The sequence below is a fragment of the Callorhinus ursinus genome, unplaced genomic scaffold (genome assembly GCF_003265705.2).
Source record: "Callorhinus ursinus isolate GAN/ISIS: 27379988/994484 unplaced genomic scaffold, GSC_fseal_2.0 scaffold12, whole genome shotgun sequence".
NCBI lineage: Eukaryota > Metazoa > Chordata > Mammalia > Carnivora > Otariidae > Callorhinus > Callorhinus ursinus.
The window spans coordinates 3,652,643-3,664,788 of record NW_027397074.1 but is presented as its reverse complement, the minus strand read 5'-3'; the positions used below and the strand labels follow the sequence as shown (position 1 = coordinate 3,664,788).

General features: G+C 41.7%; 1 protein-coding gene and 1 long non-coding RNA gene across 19 annotated transcripts in view; one reads left to right on the top strand and one right to left on the bottom strand.

The window, feature by feature from the left end:
• Positions 1–12,146, bottom strand: part of SRPK2 (SRSF protein kinase 2) — a 246,250-nt gene that overhangs the window by 111,505 nt on the left and 122,599 nt on the right. The gene's annotated exons all lie outside the window — the stretch shown is intronic.
• Positions 4,257–12,146, top strand: part of LOC112824812 (uncharacterized) — a 32,704-nt gene continuing 24,814 nt past the window's right edge. The window contains exon 1 of the long non-coding RNA XR_003208539.2: positions 4,257–4,491. This is a non-coding gene — a long non-coding RNA (uncharacterized lncRNA). The remainder of the gene's footprint in view (positions 4,492–12,146) is intronic.

The window sequence follows — 12,146 nt, the reverse complement described above, 5'->3', positions numbered from 1 at the left end:
TCTGAGGAAACAGACAATGGTTTGAGGATTCTCTTTAAATTATAGCAGGTGACACGGTGAAGTCAGGTTTGTGCCAAGACAGGCCCTGGGCCTGGAGAGCTGCCAGAACACCATGCATCATCAGCTTTCTGAGACTACCAGAAACTCAAGATATTTCACAGCAACACACAGAAACAATTCTGAAAAACAAAACAAGCAAAATAACAACCCACAGTCTTTATGCTTTTGATCAAATTTGGTTTGAAAAGTGACTTTCTGGGGGTGTCTGGGTGGCTCAGTCAATTAAGCGTCCGACTCTGGATCTCAGCCCAGGTCTTGGTCTCAGGGTCGTTGAGTTCAAGCCCCATGCTAGGCATGGAGCCTACTTAAAAAAAAGAAAAGGAAAGGTGATTTTCTGAAATACCACTCTGTAGGCTGCCAAAATGATTAATCCTAAAACGTAAAGAAAAAAAATAGAAAATCTAACAAATATTTTTTGTCATAACATCCTGCGTATTCCCACTCCCTAGTGCAAGTCTACTAATAAAAGATCCACTAAATTATGCAACCTACTCAGCGCATTCTCAAAAGACACTTACACCTTTACTTGGATCAATTAAATGTTGTAACTCCTAGGAGAAGAACGTGCAAATATCATGTTCATCAAACAAATCTTCCTTACTAAAACAACTAAAAGTTCAAAGGGGCAAACCGTTTAAGCTGGTAATTCTTCTGGGGCCCAAACACTTTTCGTCCCTGAAAGGAACTCTAAACATTACTTAAATCTCACATTCCACTTCTGATTAGAAAAATGTAAATCAGACTTAATTTTGAGGCCACAAACTTTTTCCTGTAATTACCATGTATGTTTAAAAACTTGAATACCTTGACTCTGCTAAGTGAAGAGTTCTCACACAGATGGGTCCTGCCACCAGACATGAGACACTTGGGTACTCTATTAAAACCACAACCCAGACTTTAAGAACCTAAGAAAGCATATCCCAGAGCAATTAACACAAGAGATTTCTATTTTTCTTGCTTGGTTTTAGGTTCATTATATACACGTAAATGTTTATAAACAGCCAATAACAACAGCAGTACATTCTGACAACTAAAGAACTAAAAAAGCTACATTATTAAGTTTGAAACAACTCATGAGCAAAATAACCTAGGGCTAGAGGCAAAGCATGTATCTAAATCAACCCCTCTATCAAAATAACTATTTCCTACTCCTCCAACCAGGCAAATGACAAGAGGTTCTAAGTAAGCGCTGAATCATGCAGAGTAAAGAACAGCAAAGCAACACTACTTGGGACTCTCAACTAGTGGTAATTAATGATCATTTTCAAATCAAAGCAGATTCCTTTTAAAGATGAGGCATGCCTCCTTCAAATTCCTAAGAGAGGAGATATCAAGATAACTAGACTATTATTATTGTTGTTGTTGTTATTATTCTCATCTCTTGGGTGTGGCTAGATGATAAAAAAACTTCACACGGGAGTCCCCATACAGCTCTGCCTCCCAGTCCTGGAGTAGATGTGATCTGTTCCTGCTCCTTTAAGGCCAGAGCACAGGCCCTTGGCCCAGGAAGCACCACCAGGGCGGGAGGGGTCCAGCTACCCAGGTGGGCGTGTCCAGGAGCCAAGAGGCCCCCAGGCCCACCCAGGGTCTCTCCACTACTCCTCCAGCTTTTCTGTTGTTCCACCACCTACATCTGTGACCCTGTGACAACATGGCTTTGAACTGTAAAAAAATCTCCCCATACATGGACCAGAGATTGTTTTCAATAAATATATTGAAAGATTTTTGGAGATTTTTGACAATTTGAATAACATGCAGACAAACTGCATGGCCGAGAAATATCCAAAAAATTTCAGAAAAAATTAGGTATGTCACAAATGCATAAAAGATATGTAGTTACTCGTCTATTTTATCATTTACTACCATAAAATATACACAAATTATTAAAAGTTAAAATTTAGGGGCACCTGGGAAGCTCAGTCGGTTAAGTGTCTGCCTTTGACTCGGCTCAGGTCCTGGAGTTGAGGCCCAGGGTGGGCTCCCTGCTCAGCGGGAAGCTTGCTTCTCCCTCGCCCTCTGCCCCTCCCTCCTTCTTGTGCGCTTGTGCGCTCCCTCTCACTCTCATATAAATAAAATCTTTTTAAAAATTTAAAAATTTATCAAAACTTACACACACTTACAGACTGTACATGGCGCCATTTGCAGTCAAGAGAAATGTAAACAAAGATGCAGTATTAAATCCTAACTGCGTTAAAATTAACTGTAATACACCCTGCACTACTGTAATAACTTCAGAGCCATCTCTCCTGCTAGTGCGGGGAGCTCACGTGTGGTGAGCAGCCACTTAAAGTGCTGGGTGACCCTCATCACAGCACAAGCAGGCTGGCTCTCCAGGAAACACTGTATCTTGGTAAAAGTGATCTCTTCCAATTCTCATATATTTTTTGTTGTGTTTAGTGCCAGACCATAAACCCTGAACAACACCATGGGACCCATAAGAAGTGCCACTGATGAGGCAGGAAGCATGACCTTACAAGAAAAAGTTCAACTGCCTGGTATGTGCGTGGATTGAGGTCTGCAGCTATGGTGTCCACCATTTCAAGATAAATGAATCCAGCGTAGGGACTGCTGTAGAAGAAAGAAAAGTTGAGGAAGCTGTCACTGCTGCTATGCCAGGAGGCACGAAAACCTTGGACTTTCTGCAAAATACATTTTTATCCCGTACTGAAAATGCAGCTTTTATGGGGGTACAGGATGGCTAAATGAAAGACATACCTCTAAGACTAACAGGATTCAAGAAAAAGCCAAGTCATTACATGACAACTTCAAATAAAAGGCAAGTAAACGATCTAAAGCTGGAAAATTTAATGCCAGCAAAGGATGGTTTGATAATTTTAGAAAGAGATCTGGCTTTAAAAAAAGTTAAGATGAGAAGCAGCTTCTGCCAACCAAGAGACAGCAAATGACTTCTCAGGCGCCATTAAGAAAATCACAGAGGAGAAAGGATATCTGCCTGAACAGGTTTTTAATGCAGACCAAAGGGCCCTATTCTGGATAAAAGTGCCACAAAGGACATTTATAAGTAAGGAAGAGAAGCAAGCACCAGGGTTTAAGGAAGGAAGGAAGGGTCTACCTCTACTGTTTTGTACAAGCACAGTGCTGTTTATGATCACGACCGCCCTTATCTGTAACACTACTAACCCCAGTGCCCAGAGGGCAAAGATAAACATCAGCTGCCAGTCTTCTCGTTGTACAGCAAGAAGGCCTGGACAGTGAGAACCCCTTTTTCTGCATGGGTTCCCTCGAGCTTTGTCTCTAAAGTCAGGAAGTGCCTTGCCATTAAGGGGCTGCTGTTTAAAGTTTTTTTGATTGGACAATGCCCCCTGGCACCCAGAACCCCCATGAGATCAGCACCAAAGGTATCAAAATGGACTACTTGCCCTCAAACACAATGGCTCCAACTCAGCCTCTAGATCGGGGTCATTAATGCTCATTACACATGGTGATGTATAATGGAACGGATTGTGAACACTATGGAAGAGAACCTTGACAGAACATCATTAAAGTCTGGAAGGATTACACCACTGAAGATGCCATTGTTGTTATAGAAAAAGCCATTAAAGCCATCAAGTCTGAAACAAGACATTTCTGCTGGAGAAAACTGTGTTCAGATGCTGTGCATGACTTCACAGATTTATGACAGAGCCAATCAAGGAAATCATGAAAGAAACTGTTGATATGGCAAAAACAGTGGGTGGGTAAAGGGTTTCAAGATACGGATCTCAGAGAAACTCAAGAGTTAAACTGACACCAGAACCACAGGAATTAAGAGAGGACTTGATGGAGACGAGCGCTCTTGGATACTGCTAGATGGTGAGGAAGAAGTCCCAGGAGAAGCAGCCCCAGAAAACAAACGGACACTGGACAATCCGGCAGAAGGGCTCAGATTACTCAAGACTGCTTTTGATTTCTTTTACGACCTGGGCCCTTGTGTGATATAGGCCCCGAAACTAAAGTAAATAGTGCAAGAAGGATTGGTACCAGACAGAAGCATGTTCAGAGAAATGCAATATAGCAAAAGAAGTCCAACGTTAGGATGTATTCCCAGAAGGTTACACCCAGTGTGCCTGTCTCTCCAGGCTCGCCTCCCATCTCCTCCACCTCTGCCACTCCTGAGACAGCAAAACCAACCCCACCCCTTCGTTTACTTCCTCCTCAGCCTGAGCAGCCCGAAGAAGACAGGAGGAAGACTTTATGATGACCTACTTCCACTTAGTGAACAGTAAACCACCACCAAGCCGTACAGGTAATAAGCTCATCTGTGGGGTATGTGAGTATCTGTGTGTGAAAATCTAAGAACGGTAGGGACAACCACCATCTGAGACATGTCTGTGTCATCACCATCATCACTGCCTATGTATTCACCATAAAGAACGTCGTGTGTCCATGACCTGCATGGAAGTGGATAGCCTATGCTTATGTAGGCATAAGGTGAGTGGTAGTTAATATAAAATATTGTGCTGATTTTCTATTTTATAACTCTGCTTTTTAAAGAATTACATTACTGTACAGTATGCCTCTCTCATATCTAGAGGAACTGCTCATCATCCTATCATCACAGGTACAGGATTTTTTTTTAATGTAACAATGTTTCTAATACTGTATTATGAATGACTCTAATACTGTATGGCACAAAAATTTTATAACAATGCATTCACTAACGTATAAGCTAGGCTACCATGAAGCAATTGTATTGCTTACAGTAGGCTATATAAAACAACCATATTGCTGCTTCTTCATTATCAATGCACGAAGCGTTATACCTGTAAATAAATATAAATTACTTTTTCACATTGTTTTCATTTTTTTGTAAAGATTTATTTATTTATTTGAGAGAGCATGCGCAAGCACACACAGGTGAGTGGGGAGGGGCAAAGGGGTGAGGGAGAGAGAATCCTCAAGAAGGCTTCCTGCTGAGCACAAAGCCTGACACAGGGTTTGTTCCCAGGACCCCAAGATCATGACCTGAGCCATAATCAAGAGTCAGATGCTTAACCAACTAAGCCACGCAGGCGCTCCTATGTTTTCATTTCTTTCTTTTTTTTTTTAAGATTTTATTTATTTATTTGAGAGAGAGAGAATGAGAGACAGAGAGCACGAGAGGGAAGAGGGTCAGAGGGAGAAGCAGACTCCCTGCTAAGCAGGGAGCCCGATGTGGGACTCGATCCCGGGACTCCAGGATCATGACCTGAGCCGAAGGCAGTCGCTTAACCGACTGAGCCACCCAGGCGCCCTATTTTCATTTCTGATGTCTAGTGTTAGTAATATGTGTAACAGCTATAGTGTTTTGTATCATGTAAGACCATATTAATGCAGGTACTGACAGACAATTCATATTATCAACAGACGACATAAACTTATGCTATTGACAAATACAGTACGGTACTATAAATATATTTTCTCTGTCTTATGATTTTTATAACATTCTTTCTCTAGCTTACTTTATTGTAAGAATACAGTATTTTTTTTTAAGATTTATTTATTTGACAGAGAGAGAGAGCCACCCAGGCACCCCAAGAATACAGTATTATAATACATGTTGTTTCAGGATTTCTTTTCCTTTAGTGCCCCCAGTTCTTGGTCACACAGCTTCGAAGAATGAAGAGGTAGACCAGACGAAGTGGTGGGCAGCAACGCAAAGTTTACTGAGCGATTGTACAAAGCTCCCTAAGAGGGAGGGGACCTGAGAAGTTTGCCACTGGAGTTCCTAAGTCTAGGGGTTTTAAGATTTTATTTATTTATTTGACAGAGAGAGACACAGCGAGAGAGGGAACACAAGCAGGGGGAGTGGGAGAGGGAGAAGCAGGCTTCCCGCCGAGCAGGGAGCCCGATGTGGGGCTCGATCCCAGGACCCTGGGATCATGACCTGAGCCGAAGGCAGACGCTTAACGACTGAGCCACCCAGGCACCCTAAGTCTAGGGGTTTTTATGAGATTGTTGGCAAGCTGTTTTAATTTGGCTAACCCTCCATGCACCTGCCACCCAATCAGGTTTTTGTCCACGTACTCAACTCCCTGTCAGGTAGCTGTTCACATGGGAAACGGTGGAGGGCTCCTTCCAGAGTGGTATAGAGTAACAGGATGGGTTTTTTTTTTCCCCCTTTTAAGGGTAGTTTCCTCTTAGGACAGGGACCCCTTCCCCACATGCCTTTCTTCTGACTATCCTCCATTACATGTAACATACAAGATGTGTGCTATATCAGTATCAGTAAGGGTTCGTCAACTGTAGGCGATTAGTGGTTATGTTTTTGGTAGTCAAAAATTATATGCAGATTTTTTACCGCTGGGGGGTCAGCACCCCTAACTCCCGCATTGTTCAAGAGTCAACTACTTCAATCATTCCAATAAACTGTATTTCTTAGTTAAAATAGACAAAGTCAGGAGGCACCTGGGTGGCTCTGCCAGTTAAGCATCTGCCTTTGGCTCAGGTCATGATCTCAGGGTCCTGGGATTGAGCCCCACATTGGGCTCCCTGCTCAGCGGGGAGCCTGCTTCCGCCTCTCCCTCTGCCACTTTCTCACTTTCTCTCTCAAATAAAAAATCTTAAAAAAAAAATAGACAAGGTCATTTTATATTGCTTAGAATGCACAAGCCTGATTGATAGGCTTCACCATTACATAGTCCCCATTTTATTTTTGTTAAACAATCTTTGAAAACTTCTTTAGTTCTTTTGTTTTGGTTTTAATAACAAAATCATTTTTAGTAAGAAGCTGGAAAGTAGAGCACATACACTGAAAATGTAACATCGTTTATAATCCCACCATCTAGAGAGACAAAACCCCAATCATTCTGGAACACCTTTCCAAGCCTTCTGCCCAAATGGACATTTTGACCCCAGAGAAGAAAGTGTGGACACAGTAACCACACTGGAGATCTATGAAGACATTAAGCCAGGGTGACCACATAATTCATCATTCCAATACACTTTTCAGAGTGAAGGGGCTTCTTTCTTTCCTTTCCCTAATAATAAGCCAAGAAAACATACTTAAATTGGGGCTATCCTTGGCAAACCCAGGTGTATGGTTGTCTTACATATCTGAATAGTGCAGCCTACTGATTACAAACCTCTACTTTAGAAACAGTACCACTCGGGCGCCTGGGTGGCTCAGTTGGTTAAGCGACTGCCTTCGGCTCAGGTCATGATCCTGGAGTCCCGGGATCGAGTCCCACATTGGGCTCCCTGCTCGGCAGGGAGTCTGCTTCTCCCTCTGACCCTCTTCCCTCTCGTGCTATCTCTCATTCTCTCTCTCTCAAATAAATAAAATCTTAAAAAAAAAAAAACAGTACCACTCATCGGAAGAGGCTATGAATTATAAATTATTCTTCCCTAGCACGATTTATTTTTATGAACTGGCAAAAAGGGGAACAAGAAGATAAACCTTTTTATGTCCTCACAAATCCAAAATTTTAAAGAAAAACATCTTAGAAAACTACAATATAATTAGCATCAGAAAATGCAAAACACAGCTATCACTCCTTCCCTCTTAAATCAGAAAAAATGCTGATCCAATTTGTCTTTGCACAGGAAGTCACTCAATAAAAAACAGAGAACAAAGGACTTTTTCCTGAATTATCAAGGCACCGCTAAGCAGTACGTCCAGTTCTTCACACCCAAAATAGTGTATCTTTTAGGGTTTTCTTCCCCCTTTAATTTTAAGTAGGTCAGAGCCCTTAAGAAGGCTGGAGGGGAAAACAGCCTGAACATCAAAATACATTGTTTCTAACAGACTCCTAGAAGCTGACAAGAAGTGATGGGATGAGAGAGAAAAAATTAAAACATCATTAACAGACCCTAATTCAACAGAAGCAGACAGAAGAGCAGGGCTTTACATAAGACCGTCCAAGTATGGGAAAATCAGAGTACAGATTCAAAAACAGTGATACATGGTTGAAGAGAATAAGAAAGCCAGAGTCCTTGAGCTCTTTTTTTTTCCCCTCCACCCCCCCCTTTTTTTTTTAAGATTTTATTTACTTGACAGCACAAGCAGGCAGGGCAGCAGGCAGAGGGAGAGGGAGAAGCAGACTCCCCGCGGAGCAGGGAGCCCGATGCGGGGCTCGATCCCAGGACCCCGGGATCATGACCTGAGCCGAAGGCAGACGCTTAACGACTGAGCCACCCAGGCGCCCCTCCCCTCCCCTTTTTCAATAAGATCTTGCTTTGTAGCAGCTTTTGCTTCTGGCTTTCTGCCTCAGTCAGCAACTGCTCCTTACCTACCGGCTAATATTTCCTTTCCTTTCATCAGGTTCCTCTATGTCCTGCTCACATTCCCCACCTCCACTGATCATATTTTACCTACAGGAGAGTTAAGTTCAGTCTCCGAATCAAATACTTTGGGCTCAGCCTAAAAGGTCTAAAGTAAATTTCTTATAAACTTACTTTTATCCTTTTAGATAATAAGTGAAATAATAATTTTATCTGGAAGCAATACAGAATGAACACACTTTAAAACATTTCTTTAAACTGAGTCCCAAGAATACACAAAAGTATAAAAATACATGTGAGGCACTACCCTGGTTTGTACAGTTCCCTATGTAAAAATCCTAGACAGAAATTACAAACAGGCAGGGATAAAGGGAGAGAGGGAGGGAGGGAAGAAGGAAAAAATTTTAAGTTTAAACATATATGGTAGTTTCAGAAAAGTACAGGATGAACTAACAGCTGACCTTTGAACCTCACTTGCCTCTAAAAATGGAAAGATTACTGGGAAATGAGAAAAGAATACTGCTTTGAAACAACATTTTTAAAAGTGTATTTTTCTCATATGTTGTATTTTAAACATGCTCTTGATTCACTGGAGGCCTTTACTTACCACAAATGAAAATATTTACCTGGTATTTACCTAAATGCTTATTTATCAGTATTTTTAACCAGACCTGTATTTCTTGAACACTGGCCTGTTTAAGATGTTTAAAGTACCTTTGGCAGTACAACTCCAGTTCTCAACCTGCAATGCTTTATTTTTATTATCATTTTGTTTGTTTGACTTTTAAAATATGATCAAGAACCAGTTTACCAAGTTGGAGGAAAGAATTTAAAGGCAAAAAGATACAAGAACTGGAAGTGAAAGCATTGAAATGGTGTCAGAATTATAAAATGACTTTTTGAAAAGAGATTGTATGATAAGGAAGGGATATAAACTTCATTTTGTAATTTTGCTAATAAAGAACTCTAATTCTGACACCAAAATTAGATGGTAACAAACTGAGGTACACAGAACAGGACTGCAGGCTAAATTTAGACATGCCCTCTCTGCGGCGTCTATCAGCTCCTAGACCATTTATTGAATGGTTAAATTCATGATTTCAAAAAAAAAATAAAAAATAAATTCATGATTTCCTGACTGGTATACATTATTATATTTGCTTTATACACATACAGGAACTGGGGCCCAGAGGTTACCTACCTGCCCAAGGTAAACAAAGCAATTCAGTGACTGGCCTGATTCCAAAGCATGTGATCATAAAACAAGACCTCCTACTACCTCTTGAGCATCCACTTTATAAACATTACCTTCTTGGACACTATCATCTTTATTTCAAAGATCAAGAGCACTGGGGCGCCTGAGTGGCTCAGTCTGTGAACCGTCTGACTCTTGGTTTCAGCTCAGGTCATGATCTCAGGGTCGTGGGATTAAACCCGGCATCAGGCTCCTCACTCAGCACAGAGTCTGCTTGTCTCCCTCCCTCCCCCTCTGCTCCTCCTCTCTCCCTCTCCCTCTCTGTCTCATAAATAATAAACAAACAAATAAGAAGAAAACCTAAAACTTAAGTAGCATGCCAAAATTTCATTTCTGGTCCATGGCTCCAGAGCCCATACACTCTTTCCAATATATCATGCTGCTCTCAGTACTAACATTCTATAAATCTATCACCGCAAGATGATCCCACCCCCTTTGCGAACTGTGATTCCTGCAGGATGGAGATCAAGTCAGATTTGATCTTTTGTTGCCAAAGCCTCTCTTCCTCCCTTCCCATGCCCCATTGCCTCTTCCAGCAAAATGATCCGACAATTCTCAAGGATTTACGTTATTATCAGTCACTCCCTCTACCGCCCTTCTCAAACAGATAACTGGAAAAGCTTAAAGACATTAGAAGGAATTCTTCCCCCAAGAAGAGGTTATCAGGGCAGGGCCACTGTCAACAGTCTGCCATAGTCTGAATAACCTTACTCCAAGTCCAAGGACCAAATCATATATTGACGTATTTTTAAAATAAAAAATTCAGTATTTCCCCGCTGTCATTTCTATTTTGTGCCATTACCACCTGATTTACGACAGGCAACATTTCTAAGTCTGCCACTTCATCTATAAAATGAGCAACATCATCTCAAAGACTCTTCCGATTTAGAGCTCTAAGTTATCTCAAAAAATCCCTCTTCCTTTGCCTGTTTATGAGAAACAGGCTGAAAATTTATGGAGGCTGGAGGGCAGGGGTTGTAGATAAAACCCCACAGTAAGTAAAGCACAGTCACTATTATTAGGTTCCACCGTATATACAAGGATCCACTCACAGGAAAACACATAAAGTCCAATCTGAAACAAGCAACATAAACAATCCAGAACTTGTACTTTGCCAACCCAAAATGAATCATCTATTTTTAGTTCACATCCACTCAAGACAGGGCCTAGACTGGCCTGCAGCAGCCAAATGAGGAGCCAACTGGGCTCACCAATGAATCTTAGGGCAAGCTGGATCTCTAATCCTTAAGAGTAACTTTTGGCTTGACTACAGCTATAACCTGAATATAAGAACAGAAAGCTCTGAAGGCTTAAAGCTTGCCAAGGAAGTAGTATTTCAAATATTTAAGTCTACTTCCCCATTTTATTTATTCTGGTAGAAGGTGTGGCCAAAGTTCAAAAAGCCTGGACATCTTTACATTCTAATCTCAGTTTTCCAAGTGTGAGTCATTTTACAGTTGAGGAACCTGAGAGGGAGCAAAGGTGACCAAGATTAAAATTAAAATCCTAAAGTCACTTGCAAAACAACCTTAAGTAGTAAATGGTGAATTTAGGGTTGTAAACAAAGCTGAGAATTTTAATAAACTCTGAATTTGAGGAAAGGTACAAAATTTTAAATTTCAATTATTAAGATAATTATCTACAGAAGACATTGATAAATAGTTGCAGTTCAGCCAATAACCTGAAGTTTACATGGCCTCAACAAAATTTCCTCAACCAATCCAGGGAGTTGTGCCTAGTGTTTTCGCTGCTGGCATCAGTCAGACGCCAGGGAAAGAGCACGAGACTAATAGCGTAAGTTCAAGTACCAATTCTGCCATTGGAATGCCTCCAAGGCTTGTGGCTCACAGGTAATTCAAACATCAGGTAGGTACTTCCAGAAGAAAAGACTACTACAAGAAAGAAGCCGCTGGAGATCCCACCAAAGACAATTCGAGGGTTTCCAAACACAGGAAGGTTGGGTAAACAGCTACAGAAATAAATATTTAACAAAGCTTTTTAGAAGAGAGTTAAATAAGGGACTACAGCCCAATACTGTCTAATACAAAAGACAAAAATAATCTTTTCTCAGAGAAAACTTCCTTACTCATTGGGAAGGAAATTTAAAAACTTCTATTCAAATAAACGTTTGCGTCTACTATAAGGGCCAGAAGATGTGTTAGGTGCCAGGAACTCAAAGATGGATAAAACTCTCTCTCTCTGTCTACTGGGCTGATGGGCAGCTTCTCAGACAGATATATCAGTGGATTTCTGGGAGACACGGAGAGAAGGGCAGCTCCAAGTGGGGATGGCATCAGAGCGGCGAGGTCCATGCAGTGGGAAGAGCACCCATGAACACAGCAAGGATGGCAAGACCGAGGTGGCAGAGCAGCGGGAAGCACAGGGAGGGAGCGGCACACAGTAAAAAGGCTTTCTCAAGCTAGACGAGTAAGTCTCTTTTAGGAGTGCGATCCTGGAGGTGTCACAATGGGCTTGGACAGGCTAGTGGCAGTGACGAAGGAGATGAGCAGCACTGGAGGTCGGGGCACAGAGCAGCTGAATAAAAGCAGGGCATGAAGGTCACAGGGGAGCACACGATTTGGAAAGAACCTCTGCAAGGAAACTGACAGCACCCAGTTACCAACCAGAT